This window comes from Prionailurus viverrinus, chromosome A1, assembly GCF_022837055.1.
Source record: "Prionailurus viverrinus isolate Anna chromosome A1, UM_Priviv_1.0, whole genome shotgun sequence".
In the NCBI taxonomy this organism is placed as follows: domain Eukaryota; kingdom Metazoa; phylum Chordata; class Mammalia; order Carnivora; family Felidae; genus Prionailurus; species Prionailurus viverrinus.
Genome location: NC_062561.1, coordinates 85421867 through 85435331, shown reverse-complemented (window position 1 = coordinate 85435331; position 13465 = coordinate 85421867). Strand labels below are relative to the sequence as shown.

Genomic DNA, 13465 nt, shown 5'->3' with positions numbered 1-13465 from the left:
CTACTAAATTAAAATTAGAAACATCATATGATACAATAATTACTGTTATTTTTATTAACCCAAAGAAAATGAAAAGACTAATTTGAAAGATGCATCCTTGTGGTTATTGCAGAATTATTTTCAATAGTCAATATATGGATGCAACCCCAGTGTCCATTGATAGAGTGATAATATGGTGTGTGTGTGTGTGTGTGTGTGTGTGTGTGTGCATGTGAGTGTGCATGTGTGTGTGATGTGGTATTACTCAGCCAGAGGAAAGAAAGGTATCTTTCCATTTGCAACAACATAGATGGACCTATAAGGTATTATGCTATGTGAAATTAGACAAATACAAAGATAGTAAGATTTCATTTATATATGGACCATAAAAAACAAGCAAACAGACTCCTAAATACAGAGAACAGACTTGTGGTTTCCAATGGGATGGTGGTGGGAGAATGAGAAAAATTGATCATGGTGATTAATAGGTACAAATTTCCAATAATAAAATTAGTAAATCATGGAGCTAAAAAGAACATCATAAGGAATACAATCAATAATATTGTAATAACATTGTATGGTGACAGATGGTGACTATATCTATCACTGTGAGCATTGAGAAATGTATAGAATTGTCAAATCAATATGTTGTACACCTGACATTAATATTACACTATTTTATCTCAATAATAGATTTTAATTAAAAAATTAAAAAGTAAACATCAAACTGGATAAAACAGTACTTCTTGGAGAAAATGAATGTCTGTGCCTCTTCCTATGTTCTACTCTTAGGCCAGGATGGTAGTCAAAAATTAGAATAAGCTTTCACTGCCTTCTTTGCCTCTGTGATGGAAAAATATAATGACAATAATCCTTGTTCACCTTTGTGGGTGATTTAAGAAACATTATATACACTTCTATCTATTTGATAACAAATACCTTTTATTCAAATATTTTTATTAATGGATCTCTTTACTGAATTCCATTGTTTTCTTTCAAACACAATAAGACTATTGAAGATTTCATGGTTGGTTTCTAAAATAATCTATGTTTCTAAATAGACATTCTGTGTAGCTGAAGAAAGACTCAAACCAGAGACTTTTATTTCCCACTGGAACTGGTTTTGGATATAAAATACAGCAGTGATATCTCTTAAACTATTTTGGTGTTAGATACTTTCCCAAGACCTTCTTTACAGCTTTCATAAGCTCCTTGTTTCTAAGGCTATAAATTATGGGGTTCAGCATGGGGTGAGAATAGTGTAAAAGATGGAGATACCTTGATCCAGTGCTGGGGTATGGGAGGAGCCAGGTGTCATGTACACCACTATCCCTGGTCCCAGGTAGAGACTCACTACAATCAGGTGAGAAGAGCATGTGGATAGGGATATTTTTCTCCCCTCAGGAGAGTGTATTCTGAGAACAGTGAGGAAAATTCGAATATAAGAGGTCACTATTAGACTAAAGGGGATGAGTATAAATATTATACTTACCACAAACAATATCATTTCATAGTGTGAAGTGTCCTCACAGGATAACTTCAGGATGGCTAGTATCTCACAGAAGAAATGATTTATCTTCAGACCACAGTCAGAAAAACGCATGGTGTATATGGTTTGAATGAGTGAATTTAGAGCAGCCCCAGTCCATGATGACACTGTCATTACCAAGCTTACCTTAGAGTTTATGATAATTGTGTAATGAAGGGGGTTACAAACACCACAAATCAGTCATAGGACATAAAGGTTAGGATAAGACACTCAGCACCACCTAGAGTTAGGCAGAAGAACATTTGTACTCCACAGCCAATATAAGAGATGCTGTGCTTCCCTAAGGAATGGTTGATAACCATCTTAGGAACCAAACTGGAAATATATAACTAATCAGTGATGGAAAGCTGACTGAGCAAGAAGTACATAGGGGTGCAGAGGTGGGAGTCCACTCAGATCAGAAAGATGAGTATGGAGTTCCCTGTGAGGGTAATGAAGTAGATGAGAAGAATGAGGTAGACCAGGAAGCTGACATACTGGAACTCAGGGAAGAGACCCAAGAGGATGAAATCTGTAGTGAATGTGTCATTTAATTTTGCCATATCCCAGCCTCATTAGTGGCAGCTGTTGTGTGGTAAGAGGAAAGCATAGGTCATCTGTTACATCTGATGTCTTGTTATGAGCTTTTGATTTTATACTTTTTTTTTCTATCCATTATTCCTTCTACCTCCTCACAGACCCAAATAGCATGTAAAACATATTGAGAAACTTCTAGGTTGAAGAATATATGGATAATTCAGGAGAGTTGCACACAGCTTGGAGAAAGCATGGAACCTCTGTGTTCTTTCCCATATGCCTTGCCCTACACATGTCTGCCATCTAAATGTTAATATGCATCCTCTATTATATCTTTTTATAATAAACAGGTAATACAGTTAAAAAATCTTGAGGTTTTCACATTTTAAATGTATTATGTGATAAATATTATATGTAATTATTTTACTCCACTATTTAAAATGTGTTTCACATCTATATTATTATAGTACTCACCCAAGAAATTAAAACCCATTATTTGGAATTTCCTGAAACAACTATTCTCCACAGTTTTTTGTGTCATTTTAGTTTTGAATTGTCAAAGAAACCATATTCCCAAGTATCTTACATAGATTTTCTTCCACTCTGTGTAATTTATCCCTTTCTCAATCTTTTATAGCCATTGCAAAATTAACTACATATTTTGCATGTTCAAAATTTTTAAGAGTTTAAAAACAACAACATCAAAGCAATAAACCATACACAAGACCCTTCCAAGAACAGAATTCTGTATGATTGCATATATAAAATTCATCCTGATCTTAAGGGATTCAACCTTTTGGAACAACTTGATCTACCTGCCTATTCTGAGCTCATTTCTGTATTTCCAACAACTTTTTAAATACATTCACCAGATACCCTGACAACACTTTCAACTCATCACGACAAAAGTGATCTCAGCCATTTATGCCACTACCACTCCATTACTATAAACATTCAGGCTTAACTCTTGAGACCACTTTTGATTTCCTTGCTTTCTATATTTAATCAGTTACTTCTCCCAGCCATATTAAACTAAGTATTTGTAACACACACATCTTTCCAAACCTATTATTTCACTCAATTCTAAGTTTTTAATGCTCATTTTCCTGACTTTCTAGTCTCTTTTCCCTTCAAACCATAATCATCTTAAATCATACTTGTGATCAAGTCACTCTTTGGGGCAACTGTGAACCTGACCTGTTTTCCCTTGTAGGTTAAAGACTTTTTTCCTTGCTGCTTTCATGATTCTTTCCTTGTCTGTGTGCTGTGTGAATTTCATTCTGAGATGCTTTGGTAATAGTTGATTTTTTTTTAATTTAATAAGTTGGATTTTGTTGTATATTGATGTCTGTGTTCTTCCCCAAATTAGGGAAGTTTTCAACTATAATTGTTTAAAAACTCTTCTGCTCCCCTTTCTCTCTCTTCATCTTCTAGACTCCTACAATATTAACAGTGTTCCTCTTTAATAAGTTTCTGAGTTCTTTAAATTACATATCGTGATCTTTTGCCTTTATTTTTCTTTTTTCAGCTTTATTATTTTCCATAACTTTATTTTCCATACCACTGATTTGCTGTTTACTTCATCCATCCTTGCTTTCATGGCACCTTTAGAGATTGCAACTTGGTTATAGTATTTTTAATTATGCCAAGACTAGATTTTACTTGTTTTATCTCTACAGAAAGGGATTTTCCAGTGTCTTCTGTGCTTTTATCAACCGCAACTAGTATTCTTATAATTGTGGTTTTAAGTACTAGTTTAGACATTTTATATCTCTGTTGACTAAATCCCTGGTTTCCATTTCTGCCTGTTTTTTTTTCCTTTTGGGAGAATTTCTCTGTCTTATCATTTAAGAAGAAGAAAAAAATAATAAAATAAAAAAAATAAATTAAGAAATTAAGAAAAAAACAAAAAAATCAAAAAAGGAAATGAGATCTTTGGTGTATTTCAGTCTGGTTGTTAAGAGAAACTTGATAGAAAGATAAAGAAATAAAGAGGAAAAAAAGAAAAGAAAAATGGTTTAAAAATTTAAAATTAACTTTTTTCAAATAATAAAATAAAATAAATATAATAAAAATATTTGCCCTTTCTGCCAAGATCTCTTGCTCAAATTATGCAGTTTGTTGCATTAATCCTCACATCAATTCCCTATGTGTTCAAAATTATTTGAGCTGATCTACCTGTATTTCAGGGAGGAGACAAGCTCACGGTCTCCATACTACTCTGCCATCTGAACTTCTCTATGTTTGCATATGACATATTGGATAAAGGTGTATCCAAAATCTATCAAGACCATATCAAACTCAACAATCCAAAAACAAACAACCAAGTTAAGAAATGAGCAGAAGTCATGAGTAGACACTTTTCCAAAGAAGACATCCAGATGGCCAGGCATATAAAAAGTTGCTCAATATCATTTATCATCAGCGAAATATAAATCAAAACCACAATGAGATACCACCTCATACCTGCCAGAATGGCTAAAGTGAACAACTCAGGAAACAACAGATGTTGGTGAGGATGCACATAAAGGGGAACCCTTTTGCACTGACGGTAGGAATGCAAACTGATGCGGACATTCTGGAAAACGATATGGAGGTTCTTCAAAAATTAAAAATAAAACTACCCTATGACCCAGAAATTGCACTACTAGGTATCTCCCCAAAGAATACAAAAATTCTGATGCAAAAGGGCACATTGCACATGTTTATAGTAGCACAATCAACAATAACCACTTTGTGGAAAGAGCCCAAATGTCTATTGATTGATGTATGGATAAAGGAGATGTGGTGTATATATATATAATGGAATATTACTCGACAATCAAAAAGAATGAAATCTTGCCATTTGCAATAAGGTAGATGGAACTAGAGTGCTTTATGTTAAGTGAAAAAAGTAAGTCAGAGAAAGGTAAATATATGATTTCACTTATATTACAATTGAAGAAACACAACAGATGAACATATTTAAAGGCAATGAAAAATAAAATATTATAACGGAGAGGAAGGTAAACCATAACAGACTCTTAAATACAAAGAAAAACTGGCAGTTAATGGAGGGTATGTGGGGTATGGGATAAATGGGTGATTGACATTATGGAGGTCACTTGTTGGGATGAGCACTGGGTGTTATATATGTGATGAATTACTCAATTCTACTTCTGAAACAAATTCTACACTATATGTTATCTAACTTGAATTTAAATAAAAATACAAAAATAAAATAAAATGCCATGGAGCTCAGGAATGTTTTTCTTTGTATAAATTTTGTTCAAAAATGCTGACAATGAGTAGGGCCATTTGTTTTCTGAACACAATAGGGTGGGAAATCAAAGTCCAACAAAAATAAAGTGTGCTATAGGCTCATTAAAAACAGCAAACAGTGATGTTGGCAGAGCAAAGAGGGGATGGTGCAAATTGAAAAAGCACTGAAGTTAGAAAAAAATTGGAGAGGCCAGAGGCACTTGGGTGCCTCAGTCAGTTAAACACCAGATTCTCGATTTTGGCTTAGGCTATGATCTCACAGTTCATGAGATAAAGCCACACATTGGATCCAGCATTGACAGCCTGCTTGGAATTCTCTCTCTCCCTCACTCTCTGCCTCTCCCCCACTCTCTCTATCTCTCTTTAAAAAAATAAAAAATAAACTAAAAAAAAAATTGGAGAGGCTGCAGAAATGTTGATAAGGGCCCTTAACAGAGATGGCTGAAGAAACACATGATTGTGACAATGTAAGGAATCGTTACTTGATAGTTATAAGTTAACAACTTGCAAGGAGTCCTTTGTAATATTTCATTGTTATGACCTCTTTGAATTTTCGTTTCTACTTGTGTGTCTGTCTCCACTTCTAGCCCACAAGTTTATTGAGTATTGTGACCTTGTTTTATTTACCTTGATAATCTTCATGTTTAGAATCACTTTCAGAACATAGGTGTTACTAAATGACTAACAAATGAATAAACCACAACTCTATGAAGAAAATATTACTATCTCCACCTTTCAGATAAGGAAACTGATGAAAGACTCACAGATTTTCCTCACTATGTGACATATCCTGAGTCCCTAGTCTGTTCTATGTCATGATTCCATGTTTTATTCCTTTTTAAAGTTTAGTTATTTATTTTAAGAGAGAAAGTGAGATAAAACAAGAGAGAGCAAGAAAGAGAGAGACAGAGAGAGGAGGAGCAGAAAGAGAGGGAGAAAGAGAATTCCAAGCAGGTTCTGCACTGTCAGCACAGAGCCCAACACAAGGCTCAAACTCATGATACCTGAGATTATTACCCGAACTGAAATCAAGAGTCAGATGCTTAACTGACTGAGCCACGCAGGCACCCCCTTATGTTTCATTTCTATTCTCAAAAGAGTGAACAAGTAATGGAAACACCATAAGTATGGCCCAAGGTTTATTTGTGCTGTCAAGGCGTCCACACATGACTCATTCGCTGCTGTGCTGAAAAATATAGCATGGGAAGGATATAAAATAGATGGTCTTCATGTTTATTTAGGTCTTTGATTCTTAAAACGTTTTAACAGATACAAAATAAAAGATTTTTATTTTGGCAAAATTATAACTACTGAGAGGAAAGGCTGAAAATAAGATGCAAGTTTTTTTTTAAATTATTATTGTTGCAGGAGTTCACTTTTCACTTCTGTCTCCAAACCCCAACTCATTTTTTCAAATAATTGGAATTCCACACATCATAGAATGTTTGTAATAATTATAAAATTCCAAAAAAAAAGACTGATCTTAGGTGATTGTTCTAGCAAGTTGATAAAATTTATTCAAGTTTAGCCAATGTTTTCTATTGCATATGCTAGTTTCCAAAATTCTTTTCGGTGGATGATGATTATTCTCACAAAGAGGCACCAGCAACTCTCTAAAGAAATAAAAAATGCAAATATTTAATGTGATATTGACAGACATCAACACATCTGTACTTCCATTGGCTCAAAGGCTGGGCCTGAGGCAATGTGTGACTTCAAAATAAGAGTTATATATGAGCTGGATTTGAGGGAGAACAAATAAATATTTCCTAAAAGGATGTCAACTACATTCATGGTGTGTTAAAGTAGTGACTCTGAATCTCATTTCAAATGTCTTGTGGGAGTTCTGTTCTTCACTTTAATAGCAGTACCTTCTACTTGCCTTAACTCTCACAAATGTCTGCAAAGGAAAACATCTCCCTGTTTTTAATTCCCACTGGACCCTAGAAAATGCATAGAATATCACTTCCCTTGAGATTACACACCTTTTCTAATCATCAGGATTCTCTAGGGAATTGTTCCTTGCATCTGAGTAGAATGTCTACGGATTCCCTTAATACACTGTGAAATTAACTATGTAAACACTTAATATTTCTCTTATTATAATTATAAGTCAGTAGTATACAAAAATACAAGTCCATAAATACTAATAAAGATTCCATATTAACAAATTGTCCCAAGAGGTGATACTCCACCAAAAACCTGTTAGGTATAATACATTAATTTAGTAAAGTTTCAGAATAAAAAAAACAATATACAGAAATCTGTTACATTTCTATACACTAACAACAAACTATCAGAGAAAATAAGAAAATCCCATTAACAATTGCATCAACAGGAAGAAAATACCTAGGATTAAGTTTCACCAAGCAGGTAATTATTAGACATTGGCAAAAGAAATCCAATCATGGAATGGAAGAAATAATATTGTTAAAATGTCCATATTACCCAAAGCAATCTACAGATTCAATGGAATACTTATCAAAAAATTATTTAAATTCCAGTTAGTTAATATAGAGTGTAATACTAGTTTCTGGTGGACAATAGAGTAGTTCAACAGTTCCATACAACACCTCGTGCTCATCACAAGTGCACAGTGTAATTCCCATCACCTATTTAACCAACCCACCCCAACCTCCACTCTCATAACCATTTATTTGTTCTCTATAAGTAAGACTCTGTTTCTTGGTTTGCCTCTTTCCCTCTCTTTTTCTCTTTCTTCATTATTTTTGTTTCTTAGATTCCATATATGAGGGAAATCATATGGTATTTTTTCTTTCTCTGACTGATTTCACTTAGAATAATACTTTCTAGCTTTATCCATGTTGTTGAAAATGGCAAGATTTCATTCTTATGGCTATTATTCCTGTGTGTGTGTGTGTGTGTGTGAGAGAGAGAGAGAGAGAGAGAGAGAGTCACATCATCATTATCAATTCATCAGTCAATGGACACTTGGGCTGTTTCCATAATTTGGCAATTGTATATAATCCTGCTATAAATATCAATGTGCACGTTTCCCTTTGAATTTGTATTTTTGTATTCTTTAGGCAATATCTAGTGGTAAAATTGCTCCATCATAAGGTAGTTCTACTTTTAACTTCTTGAGGAAACTCCATGCTATTTTCCACAGTGGCTGCACCACTTTGCAATCCTACCAACAACACATGAGTGTTCCTTTTTTTTTCACATCCTCACCAACACCTGTTATTTCTTGTTGACTTCAGCCATTCTGACAGGTGTGATTTAGTTTTGATTTGCATTTCACTGATGATATTGAGGCACATCTTTTCATGTATCTGTTGGCTATGTGCTGTCTTCTTTGGAGAAATGTATATTTGTGCCTTGTGCTCATTTGTAGACTGGGTTATTCATTTTTGGGATGTTGGGTTTTAGAAGTTCTTTATATATTGTGGATACTAACATTTTATCAGATAATTTATTTGTAAATGTCTTCTCCCATTATAGGCTTACTGTTTTGGTGTTTTCTCCTTTGCAGTACAGAAGCTTTTTATTTTGATGTAATCACAATAATTTATTTTTCTTTTGTTTCCTTTGCTTGAAGAGACATTACTAGAAAAAATATTAACATGACAGATATCAAACAAATCACTGCCTATATTTTATTCTAGCAGTTCTACATTTTTAGGGCTCACAATTATATTTTTAATTAGCTTTCAGTTTATTTTTGTGTAGTGTTAAGAAAGGGATCCAGTTTCATTTCTTCACATGTACCTATACAGTTTTCACAGCAATATTTGTTGAACAGATTACATTTACCCCATTGTATATTCTTGCTCCCTTTTTCACAGATTAATTTTCCATATCAACATGGGTTTATTTCTGGACACTATTCTAATCACAGATCTTTCTATTTTTGTTTCAATACCATGATGCTAGGATTATTACAGGTTAGTAGTATATATTTCAATCTTGGACTGTGATATCTCCAAGCTTTATCTTTTTTTCTCAATATTTCCTTGGCTATCCTGGGTCTTTTGTGGTTCCTTAGAAATTTTAGGATTATTTGTCCCAGTTCTGTGAAAACACTGTTTTTATTTTCATGGGGATTACATTAACCCATAGGTTGTTTTGGATAGTATAGCCATTTTATAATATTGTTTTTTCCTATCTATATGCATGCATATATTTCAATTTCTCCATGTCATTTTCTGCTTCTATCATTACTGTTTTATAGTTTTTAGAGTATTTAGGTCTTTCACCTCTTTGTTAAGTTTATTTCTTGGTATTTTATTATATTTGGTGCAATGGGAAATGGAATTTTTTAAATTTTCTTTCTACTAATCATCATTATTGTATATTCAGCAGATTTATGTAGATCAATTTTGTATCTTGTAATTGTGTTGAATTCATCTATCGTTTTATCAGTGGAGTCTTTGGGAAGTAAGACAGTAAAAATTTCACATCTTTCTTACAAATGTATATTTGTTTTATTTATTTTGTTTTCTGATTACTGTTAGATTACTTAGAACTTTAGGTGTTTTGTTAAATGAAAGTGTTGAGAGTGAACATGTTAATCTTAGAGAAAAAGCTCTAATTTTTTCACCACTCAGTTTAACATTAGCTGAAAGTTTTTTCATATGTGTTGAGGTATGCTCCCTATAATTCTCTTTTTTTTAGAGTTTTTATCATAAATAAATCAAAATTTACATTTGGTGAAGTGACAATAGTTCATTTTTTTGTTTGTTTGTTTCCCTTCCCTCCAGTGATATATCTAGTAAGAAGTTGCTATGGTCAAGGTCAAAGAGCTTACTGCTTGTGTTCTCCTCTAGATTTTTAATGGTTTACTCTCTCACATTTAAGTTTTTCATGCATTTTGAATTTATATGTGTTTATGGTGTAATAAAGTGATCCAGTTTCATTCTTGTGAATGTAGTTGTACAGTTTTCCCAACACCAAGCGTTGAAGTGACTGTATTTTTTCCATTGCATATTCTTTCCTGCTTTCTCAAATATTATTGACCATATAGTTGTGGTTCCATTTCTGGGTTCTTTACTCTGTTCCATTGATCTATGTGTTTTTGTGACAATCCCATATGTTCTTGATGACCATAGCTTTGCAATATAGCTTCAGAATAAAAAGCCCTGCACAGCAAAGGAAACAGAAAAAAACAAAACAAAACAAAACAAAAACAAAAAAAACAAAAACAAACAAATAAAACTAAAAGGCAACTGACAGAATGGGAGAGGATATTTGCAAGTGACATGTCTGATAAAGGGTTAGTATTCAAAATCTATAAAGAATTTATCAAACAACAACATCAAAACCAAGACAAATAATCCAGTTAATAAGTGGGTAGAAGACATGAATATACATTTTTGCAAAGAAGACATCCCTATGGCTAACAGACACATTAAAAAGTACCTAACATCATTCAGCATCAGGGAAATACAAATAAAAAAAACATGAGGCCATACAACCTCACACTAGATCACGAGAGAATTAGAGAACTAAGTGGTTCCATGAAATGAAACAATATCTGTATCATAAGAATTGTAGAAGAAGAGTGAGAAAAAGTGGCAGAAGTTTATTTGAAAAAAATATATCTGATAACTTCCCTAATCTGGGGAAGAAAACAGGCATCCAAGTCCAGAAGGCACAGAGAACTTTCTTCAAATTCAACAAAAACAGGTCAACACCATGAGATATCATAGTGAAACTTCCAACATAAAAAGATAGAGAATTCTGAAAGCACCTAGGGACAAAAGGTTCTTAAATTACAAAGGTGGACACATAAGGTTAGTAGCAGAACTGCTCACCGACTTGGCATGCCAAAAGGGAGTGGCAAGCAATATTCAATGTGATGAATAGAAAAAAAAATGCAGCCAAGAATCCTTTATCCAGTGATGCTGCCATTCAGAATAGAAGGAGGGATAAACACTTTCCTAGACAAACTAAAACCAAAGGAGTTTGTGACCAATAAACCTATCCAGCAAGAAATTCTAAAGGGGACTATCTGAGTGGAAAGCAGGAAAGACAACAAAGGACACAAGAACATCACCAGAAACACTAAGTCTCTACATAAAACAATGCCACAAAATTCATATATTTCAATGATCACTCTTAATTTAAATGTATTAAATGCCCCATTTATAAGACATAGGGTATCAGAATGGATAAAAAACAAGATCCATCTCTATGCTTCCTACAAGAGAATCAGTTTAGACCTGAGGACACCTGCAGATTGAAAGTGAAGGGATGGAGGAACACTACTTTGCTAAGGGAGGTTAAAAAAAAGTCAAAGTAGCCATACATATATTAGACAAACTAGATTTTAAAACAGACTGTAACAAGAGATAAAGAAAGATATTATATCATAATTAAGGGGTCTATGCATCAAGTAGAGCCAACAATTTTGATATTTATGACCCTAACATGGAAGAACCCAAATGTATAATTCATAAACAAATTCATTAATAATACCATTATTGGAGGAGACTTTAAAACTTTATTTACAGCTATGGATAGATAATCTAGTTAGAAAATCAACAAGTTAACAATGGCTCTGAATAAAACACTGGACCAGATGGACATAACAGATCTATTTAGAACATTTCATACTAAAGCAGCAGAAAATATATTCATTTTGAGTTCACGTGGAATATTCTCCAGAATAGATAACATATTGGGCCACAAATCATCCCTCAACAAGTAAAAAAAGATTGGAATCATACCATGCTTATTTTCCAATCACAACACTATGAAACTTGAAATCAACCACAAGAAAAAGTTTGGAATGCCCTCAAATACATGGAGTTAAAGAACATCCTACTAAGGAATGAGTGGATTATCTCGGAAATTAAAAAAGACACTTCAAAATACATGGAAGAAAATCAAAATGAAAACACAACACTCCAAATATTTGGGATACAGCAAAGGCAGTCCTGAGAGGAAAATATCTTGCAATTCAGGCTTAACTCAAGAAGCAAGGAAAGTCTCAAATACAAAATCTAAACTTACACATAAAGTGGCTAGAAAAGGAGCATAAAATAAAGACCAAAGCCAGCATAAGTTGGGGAATAATAAAGATTAGAGCAACAAAAAACAATATAGAATTAAAAAAAAAACAGTAGAACAGATCAATGGAACTAAGAGCTGGTTTTTGAAAGAATGGACAAAATTGATAATCCACTAGTCAAACATCTAAAGAGAGAGAGAGAGAGAGAAGGCCCGAATAGATAAAATTACAAATGACAAGAGAGATCACATCCAAAACCACAGAAATAAAATTATAAGAGAATACTATGAAAAATTATATGACAACAAATTGGACAATTTGGTAAATGGACAAATTCCTAGACACTCACTCACTACCAAAACTCAGAAAGGAATAGGAAATTGGAACAGACTATAACCGCCAAAGAAATTGAATCATTTATTGAAAATCCCTCAACAAATAAGAGTCGTGGGCCAGATGACTTTTCCAGGTGAATTCTATAGACATTGAAAGAAGAGTTAATACCTATTATCTTCAACCTGTCCCCCAAAAGGCAAATGTATGGAAGGCTTCCAGGCACATTCCATGAAACCAACATTACCTTGATTCCATAAAAAGACACCACTAATAAGGAGTTTAAAAGGCCAGTATCCTGCTAAACATGGATGCAAAAATCCCCAACAAGATATTAGTAATCAAATTCAACAGTACATCAAGAGAATTGTTAACCATTATCAAGTGAGATTTATTCCTGGGCTGCAGGGCTGGCTCAATATTCACAAATAAATCAGTATGATATACCATATTACTTAACAAAGGATAAAAACCATATGAACCTTCCAATAGATTCAGAAAAAGCATTTGATAAAATATAGCATCCTTTCTTGATAAAATACCTCCAGAAAGTAGGGATAGAAGACCATAACTCAGCATCATACAAGCCATATATGAAAGGCCCACGGTTAATATAACCCTCAATGAGGAAAAACTGACAACATTCCTCCTAAGGTAAGGCATATGACAGGAATGTCCACCCTCAACACTGTTGTTCAACATAGCATTAGAATCTCTAGCTCAGCAATCAGACAACAAAAAGAAATAAAGTCATCCAAATTGACAAGGAAGAAGTCAAACTCACTCTTCATATGTGACATAATACTCTGCATAGAAAACCAAGACTCCACCAAAAAACTAGAGGTGATACA

The 13465-nt window shown here is 33.6% G+C and overlaps 1 pseudogene; it reads right to left on the bottom strand.

Moving 5' to 3' along the window:
* Window positions 1-1136: 1136 nt before the first annotated feature.
* LOC125163887 (olfactory receptor 2T27-like) lies at window positions 1137-2070 on the bottom strand (annotated as a pseudogene).
* Window positions 2071-13465: the final 11395 nt, after the last annotated feature.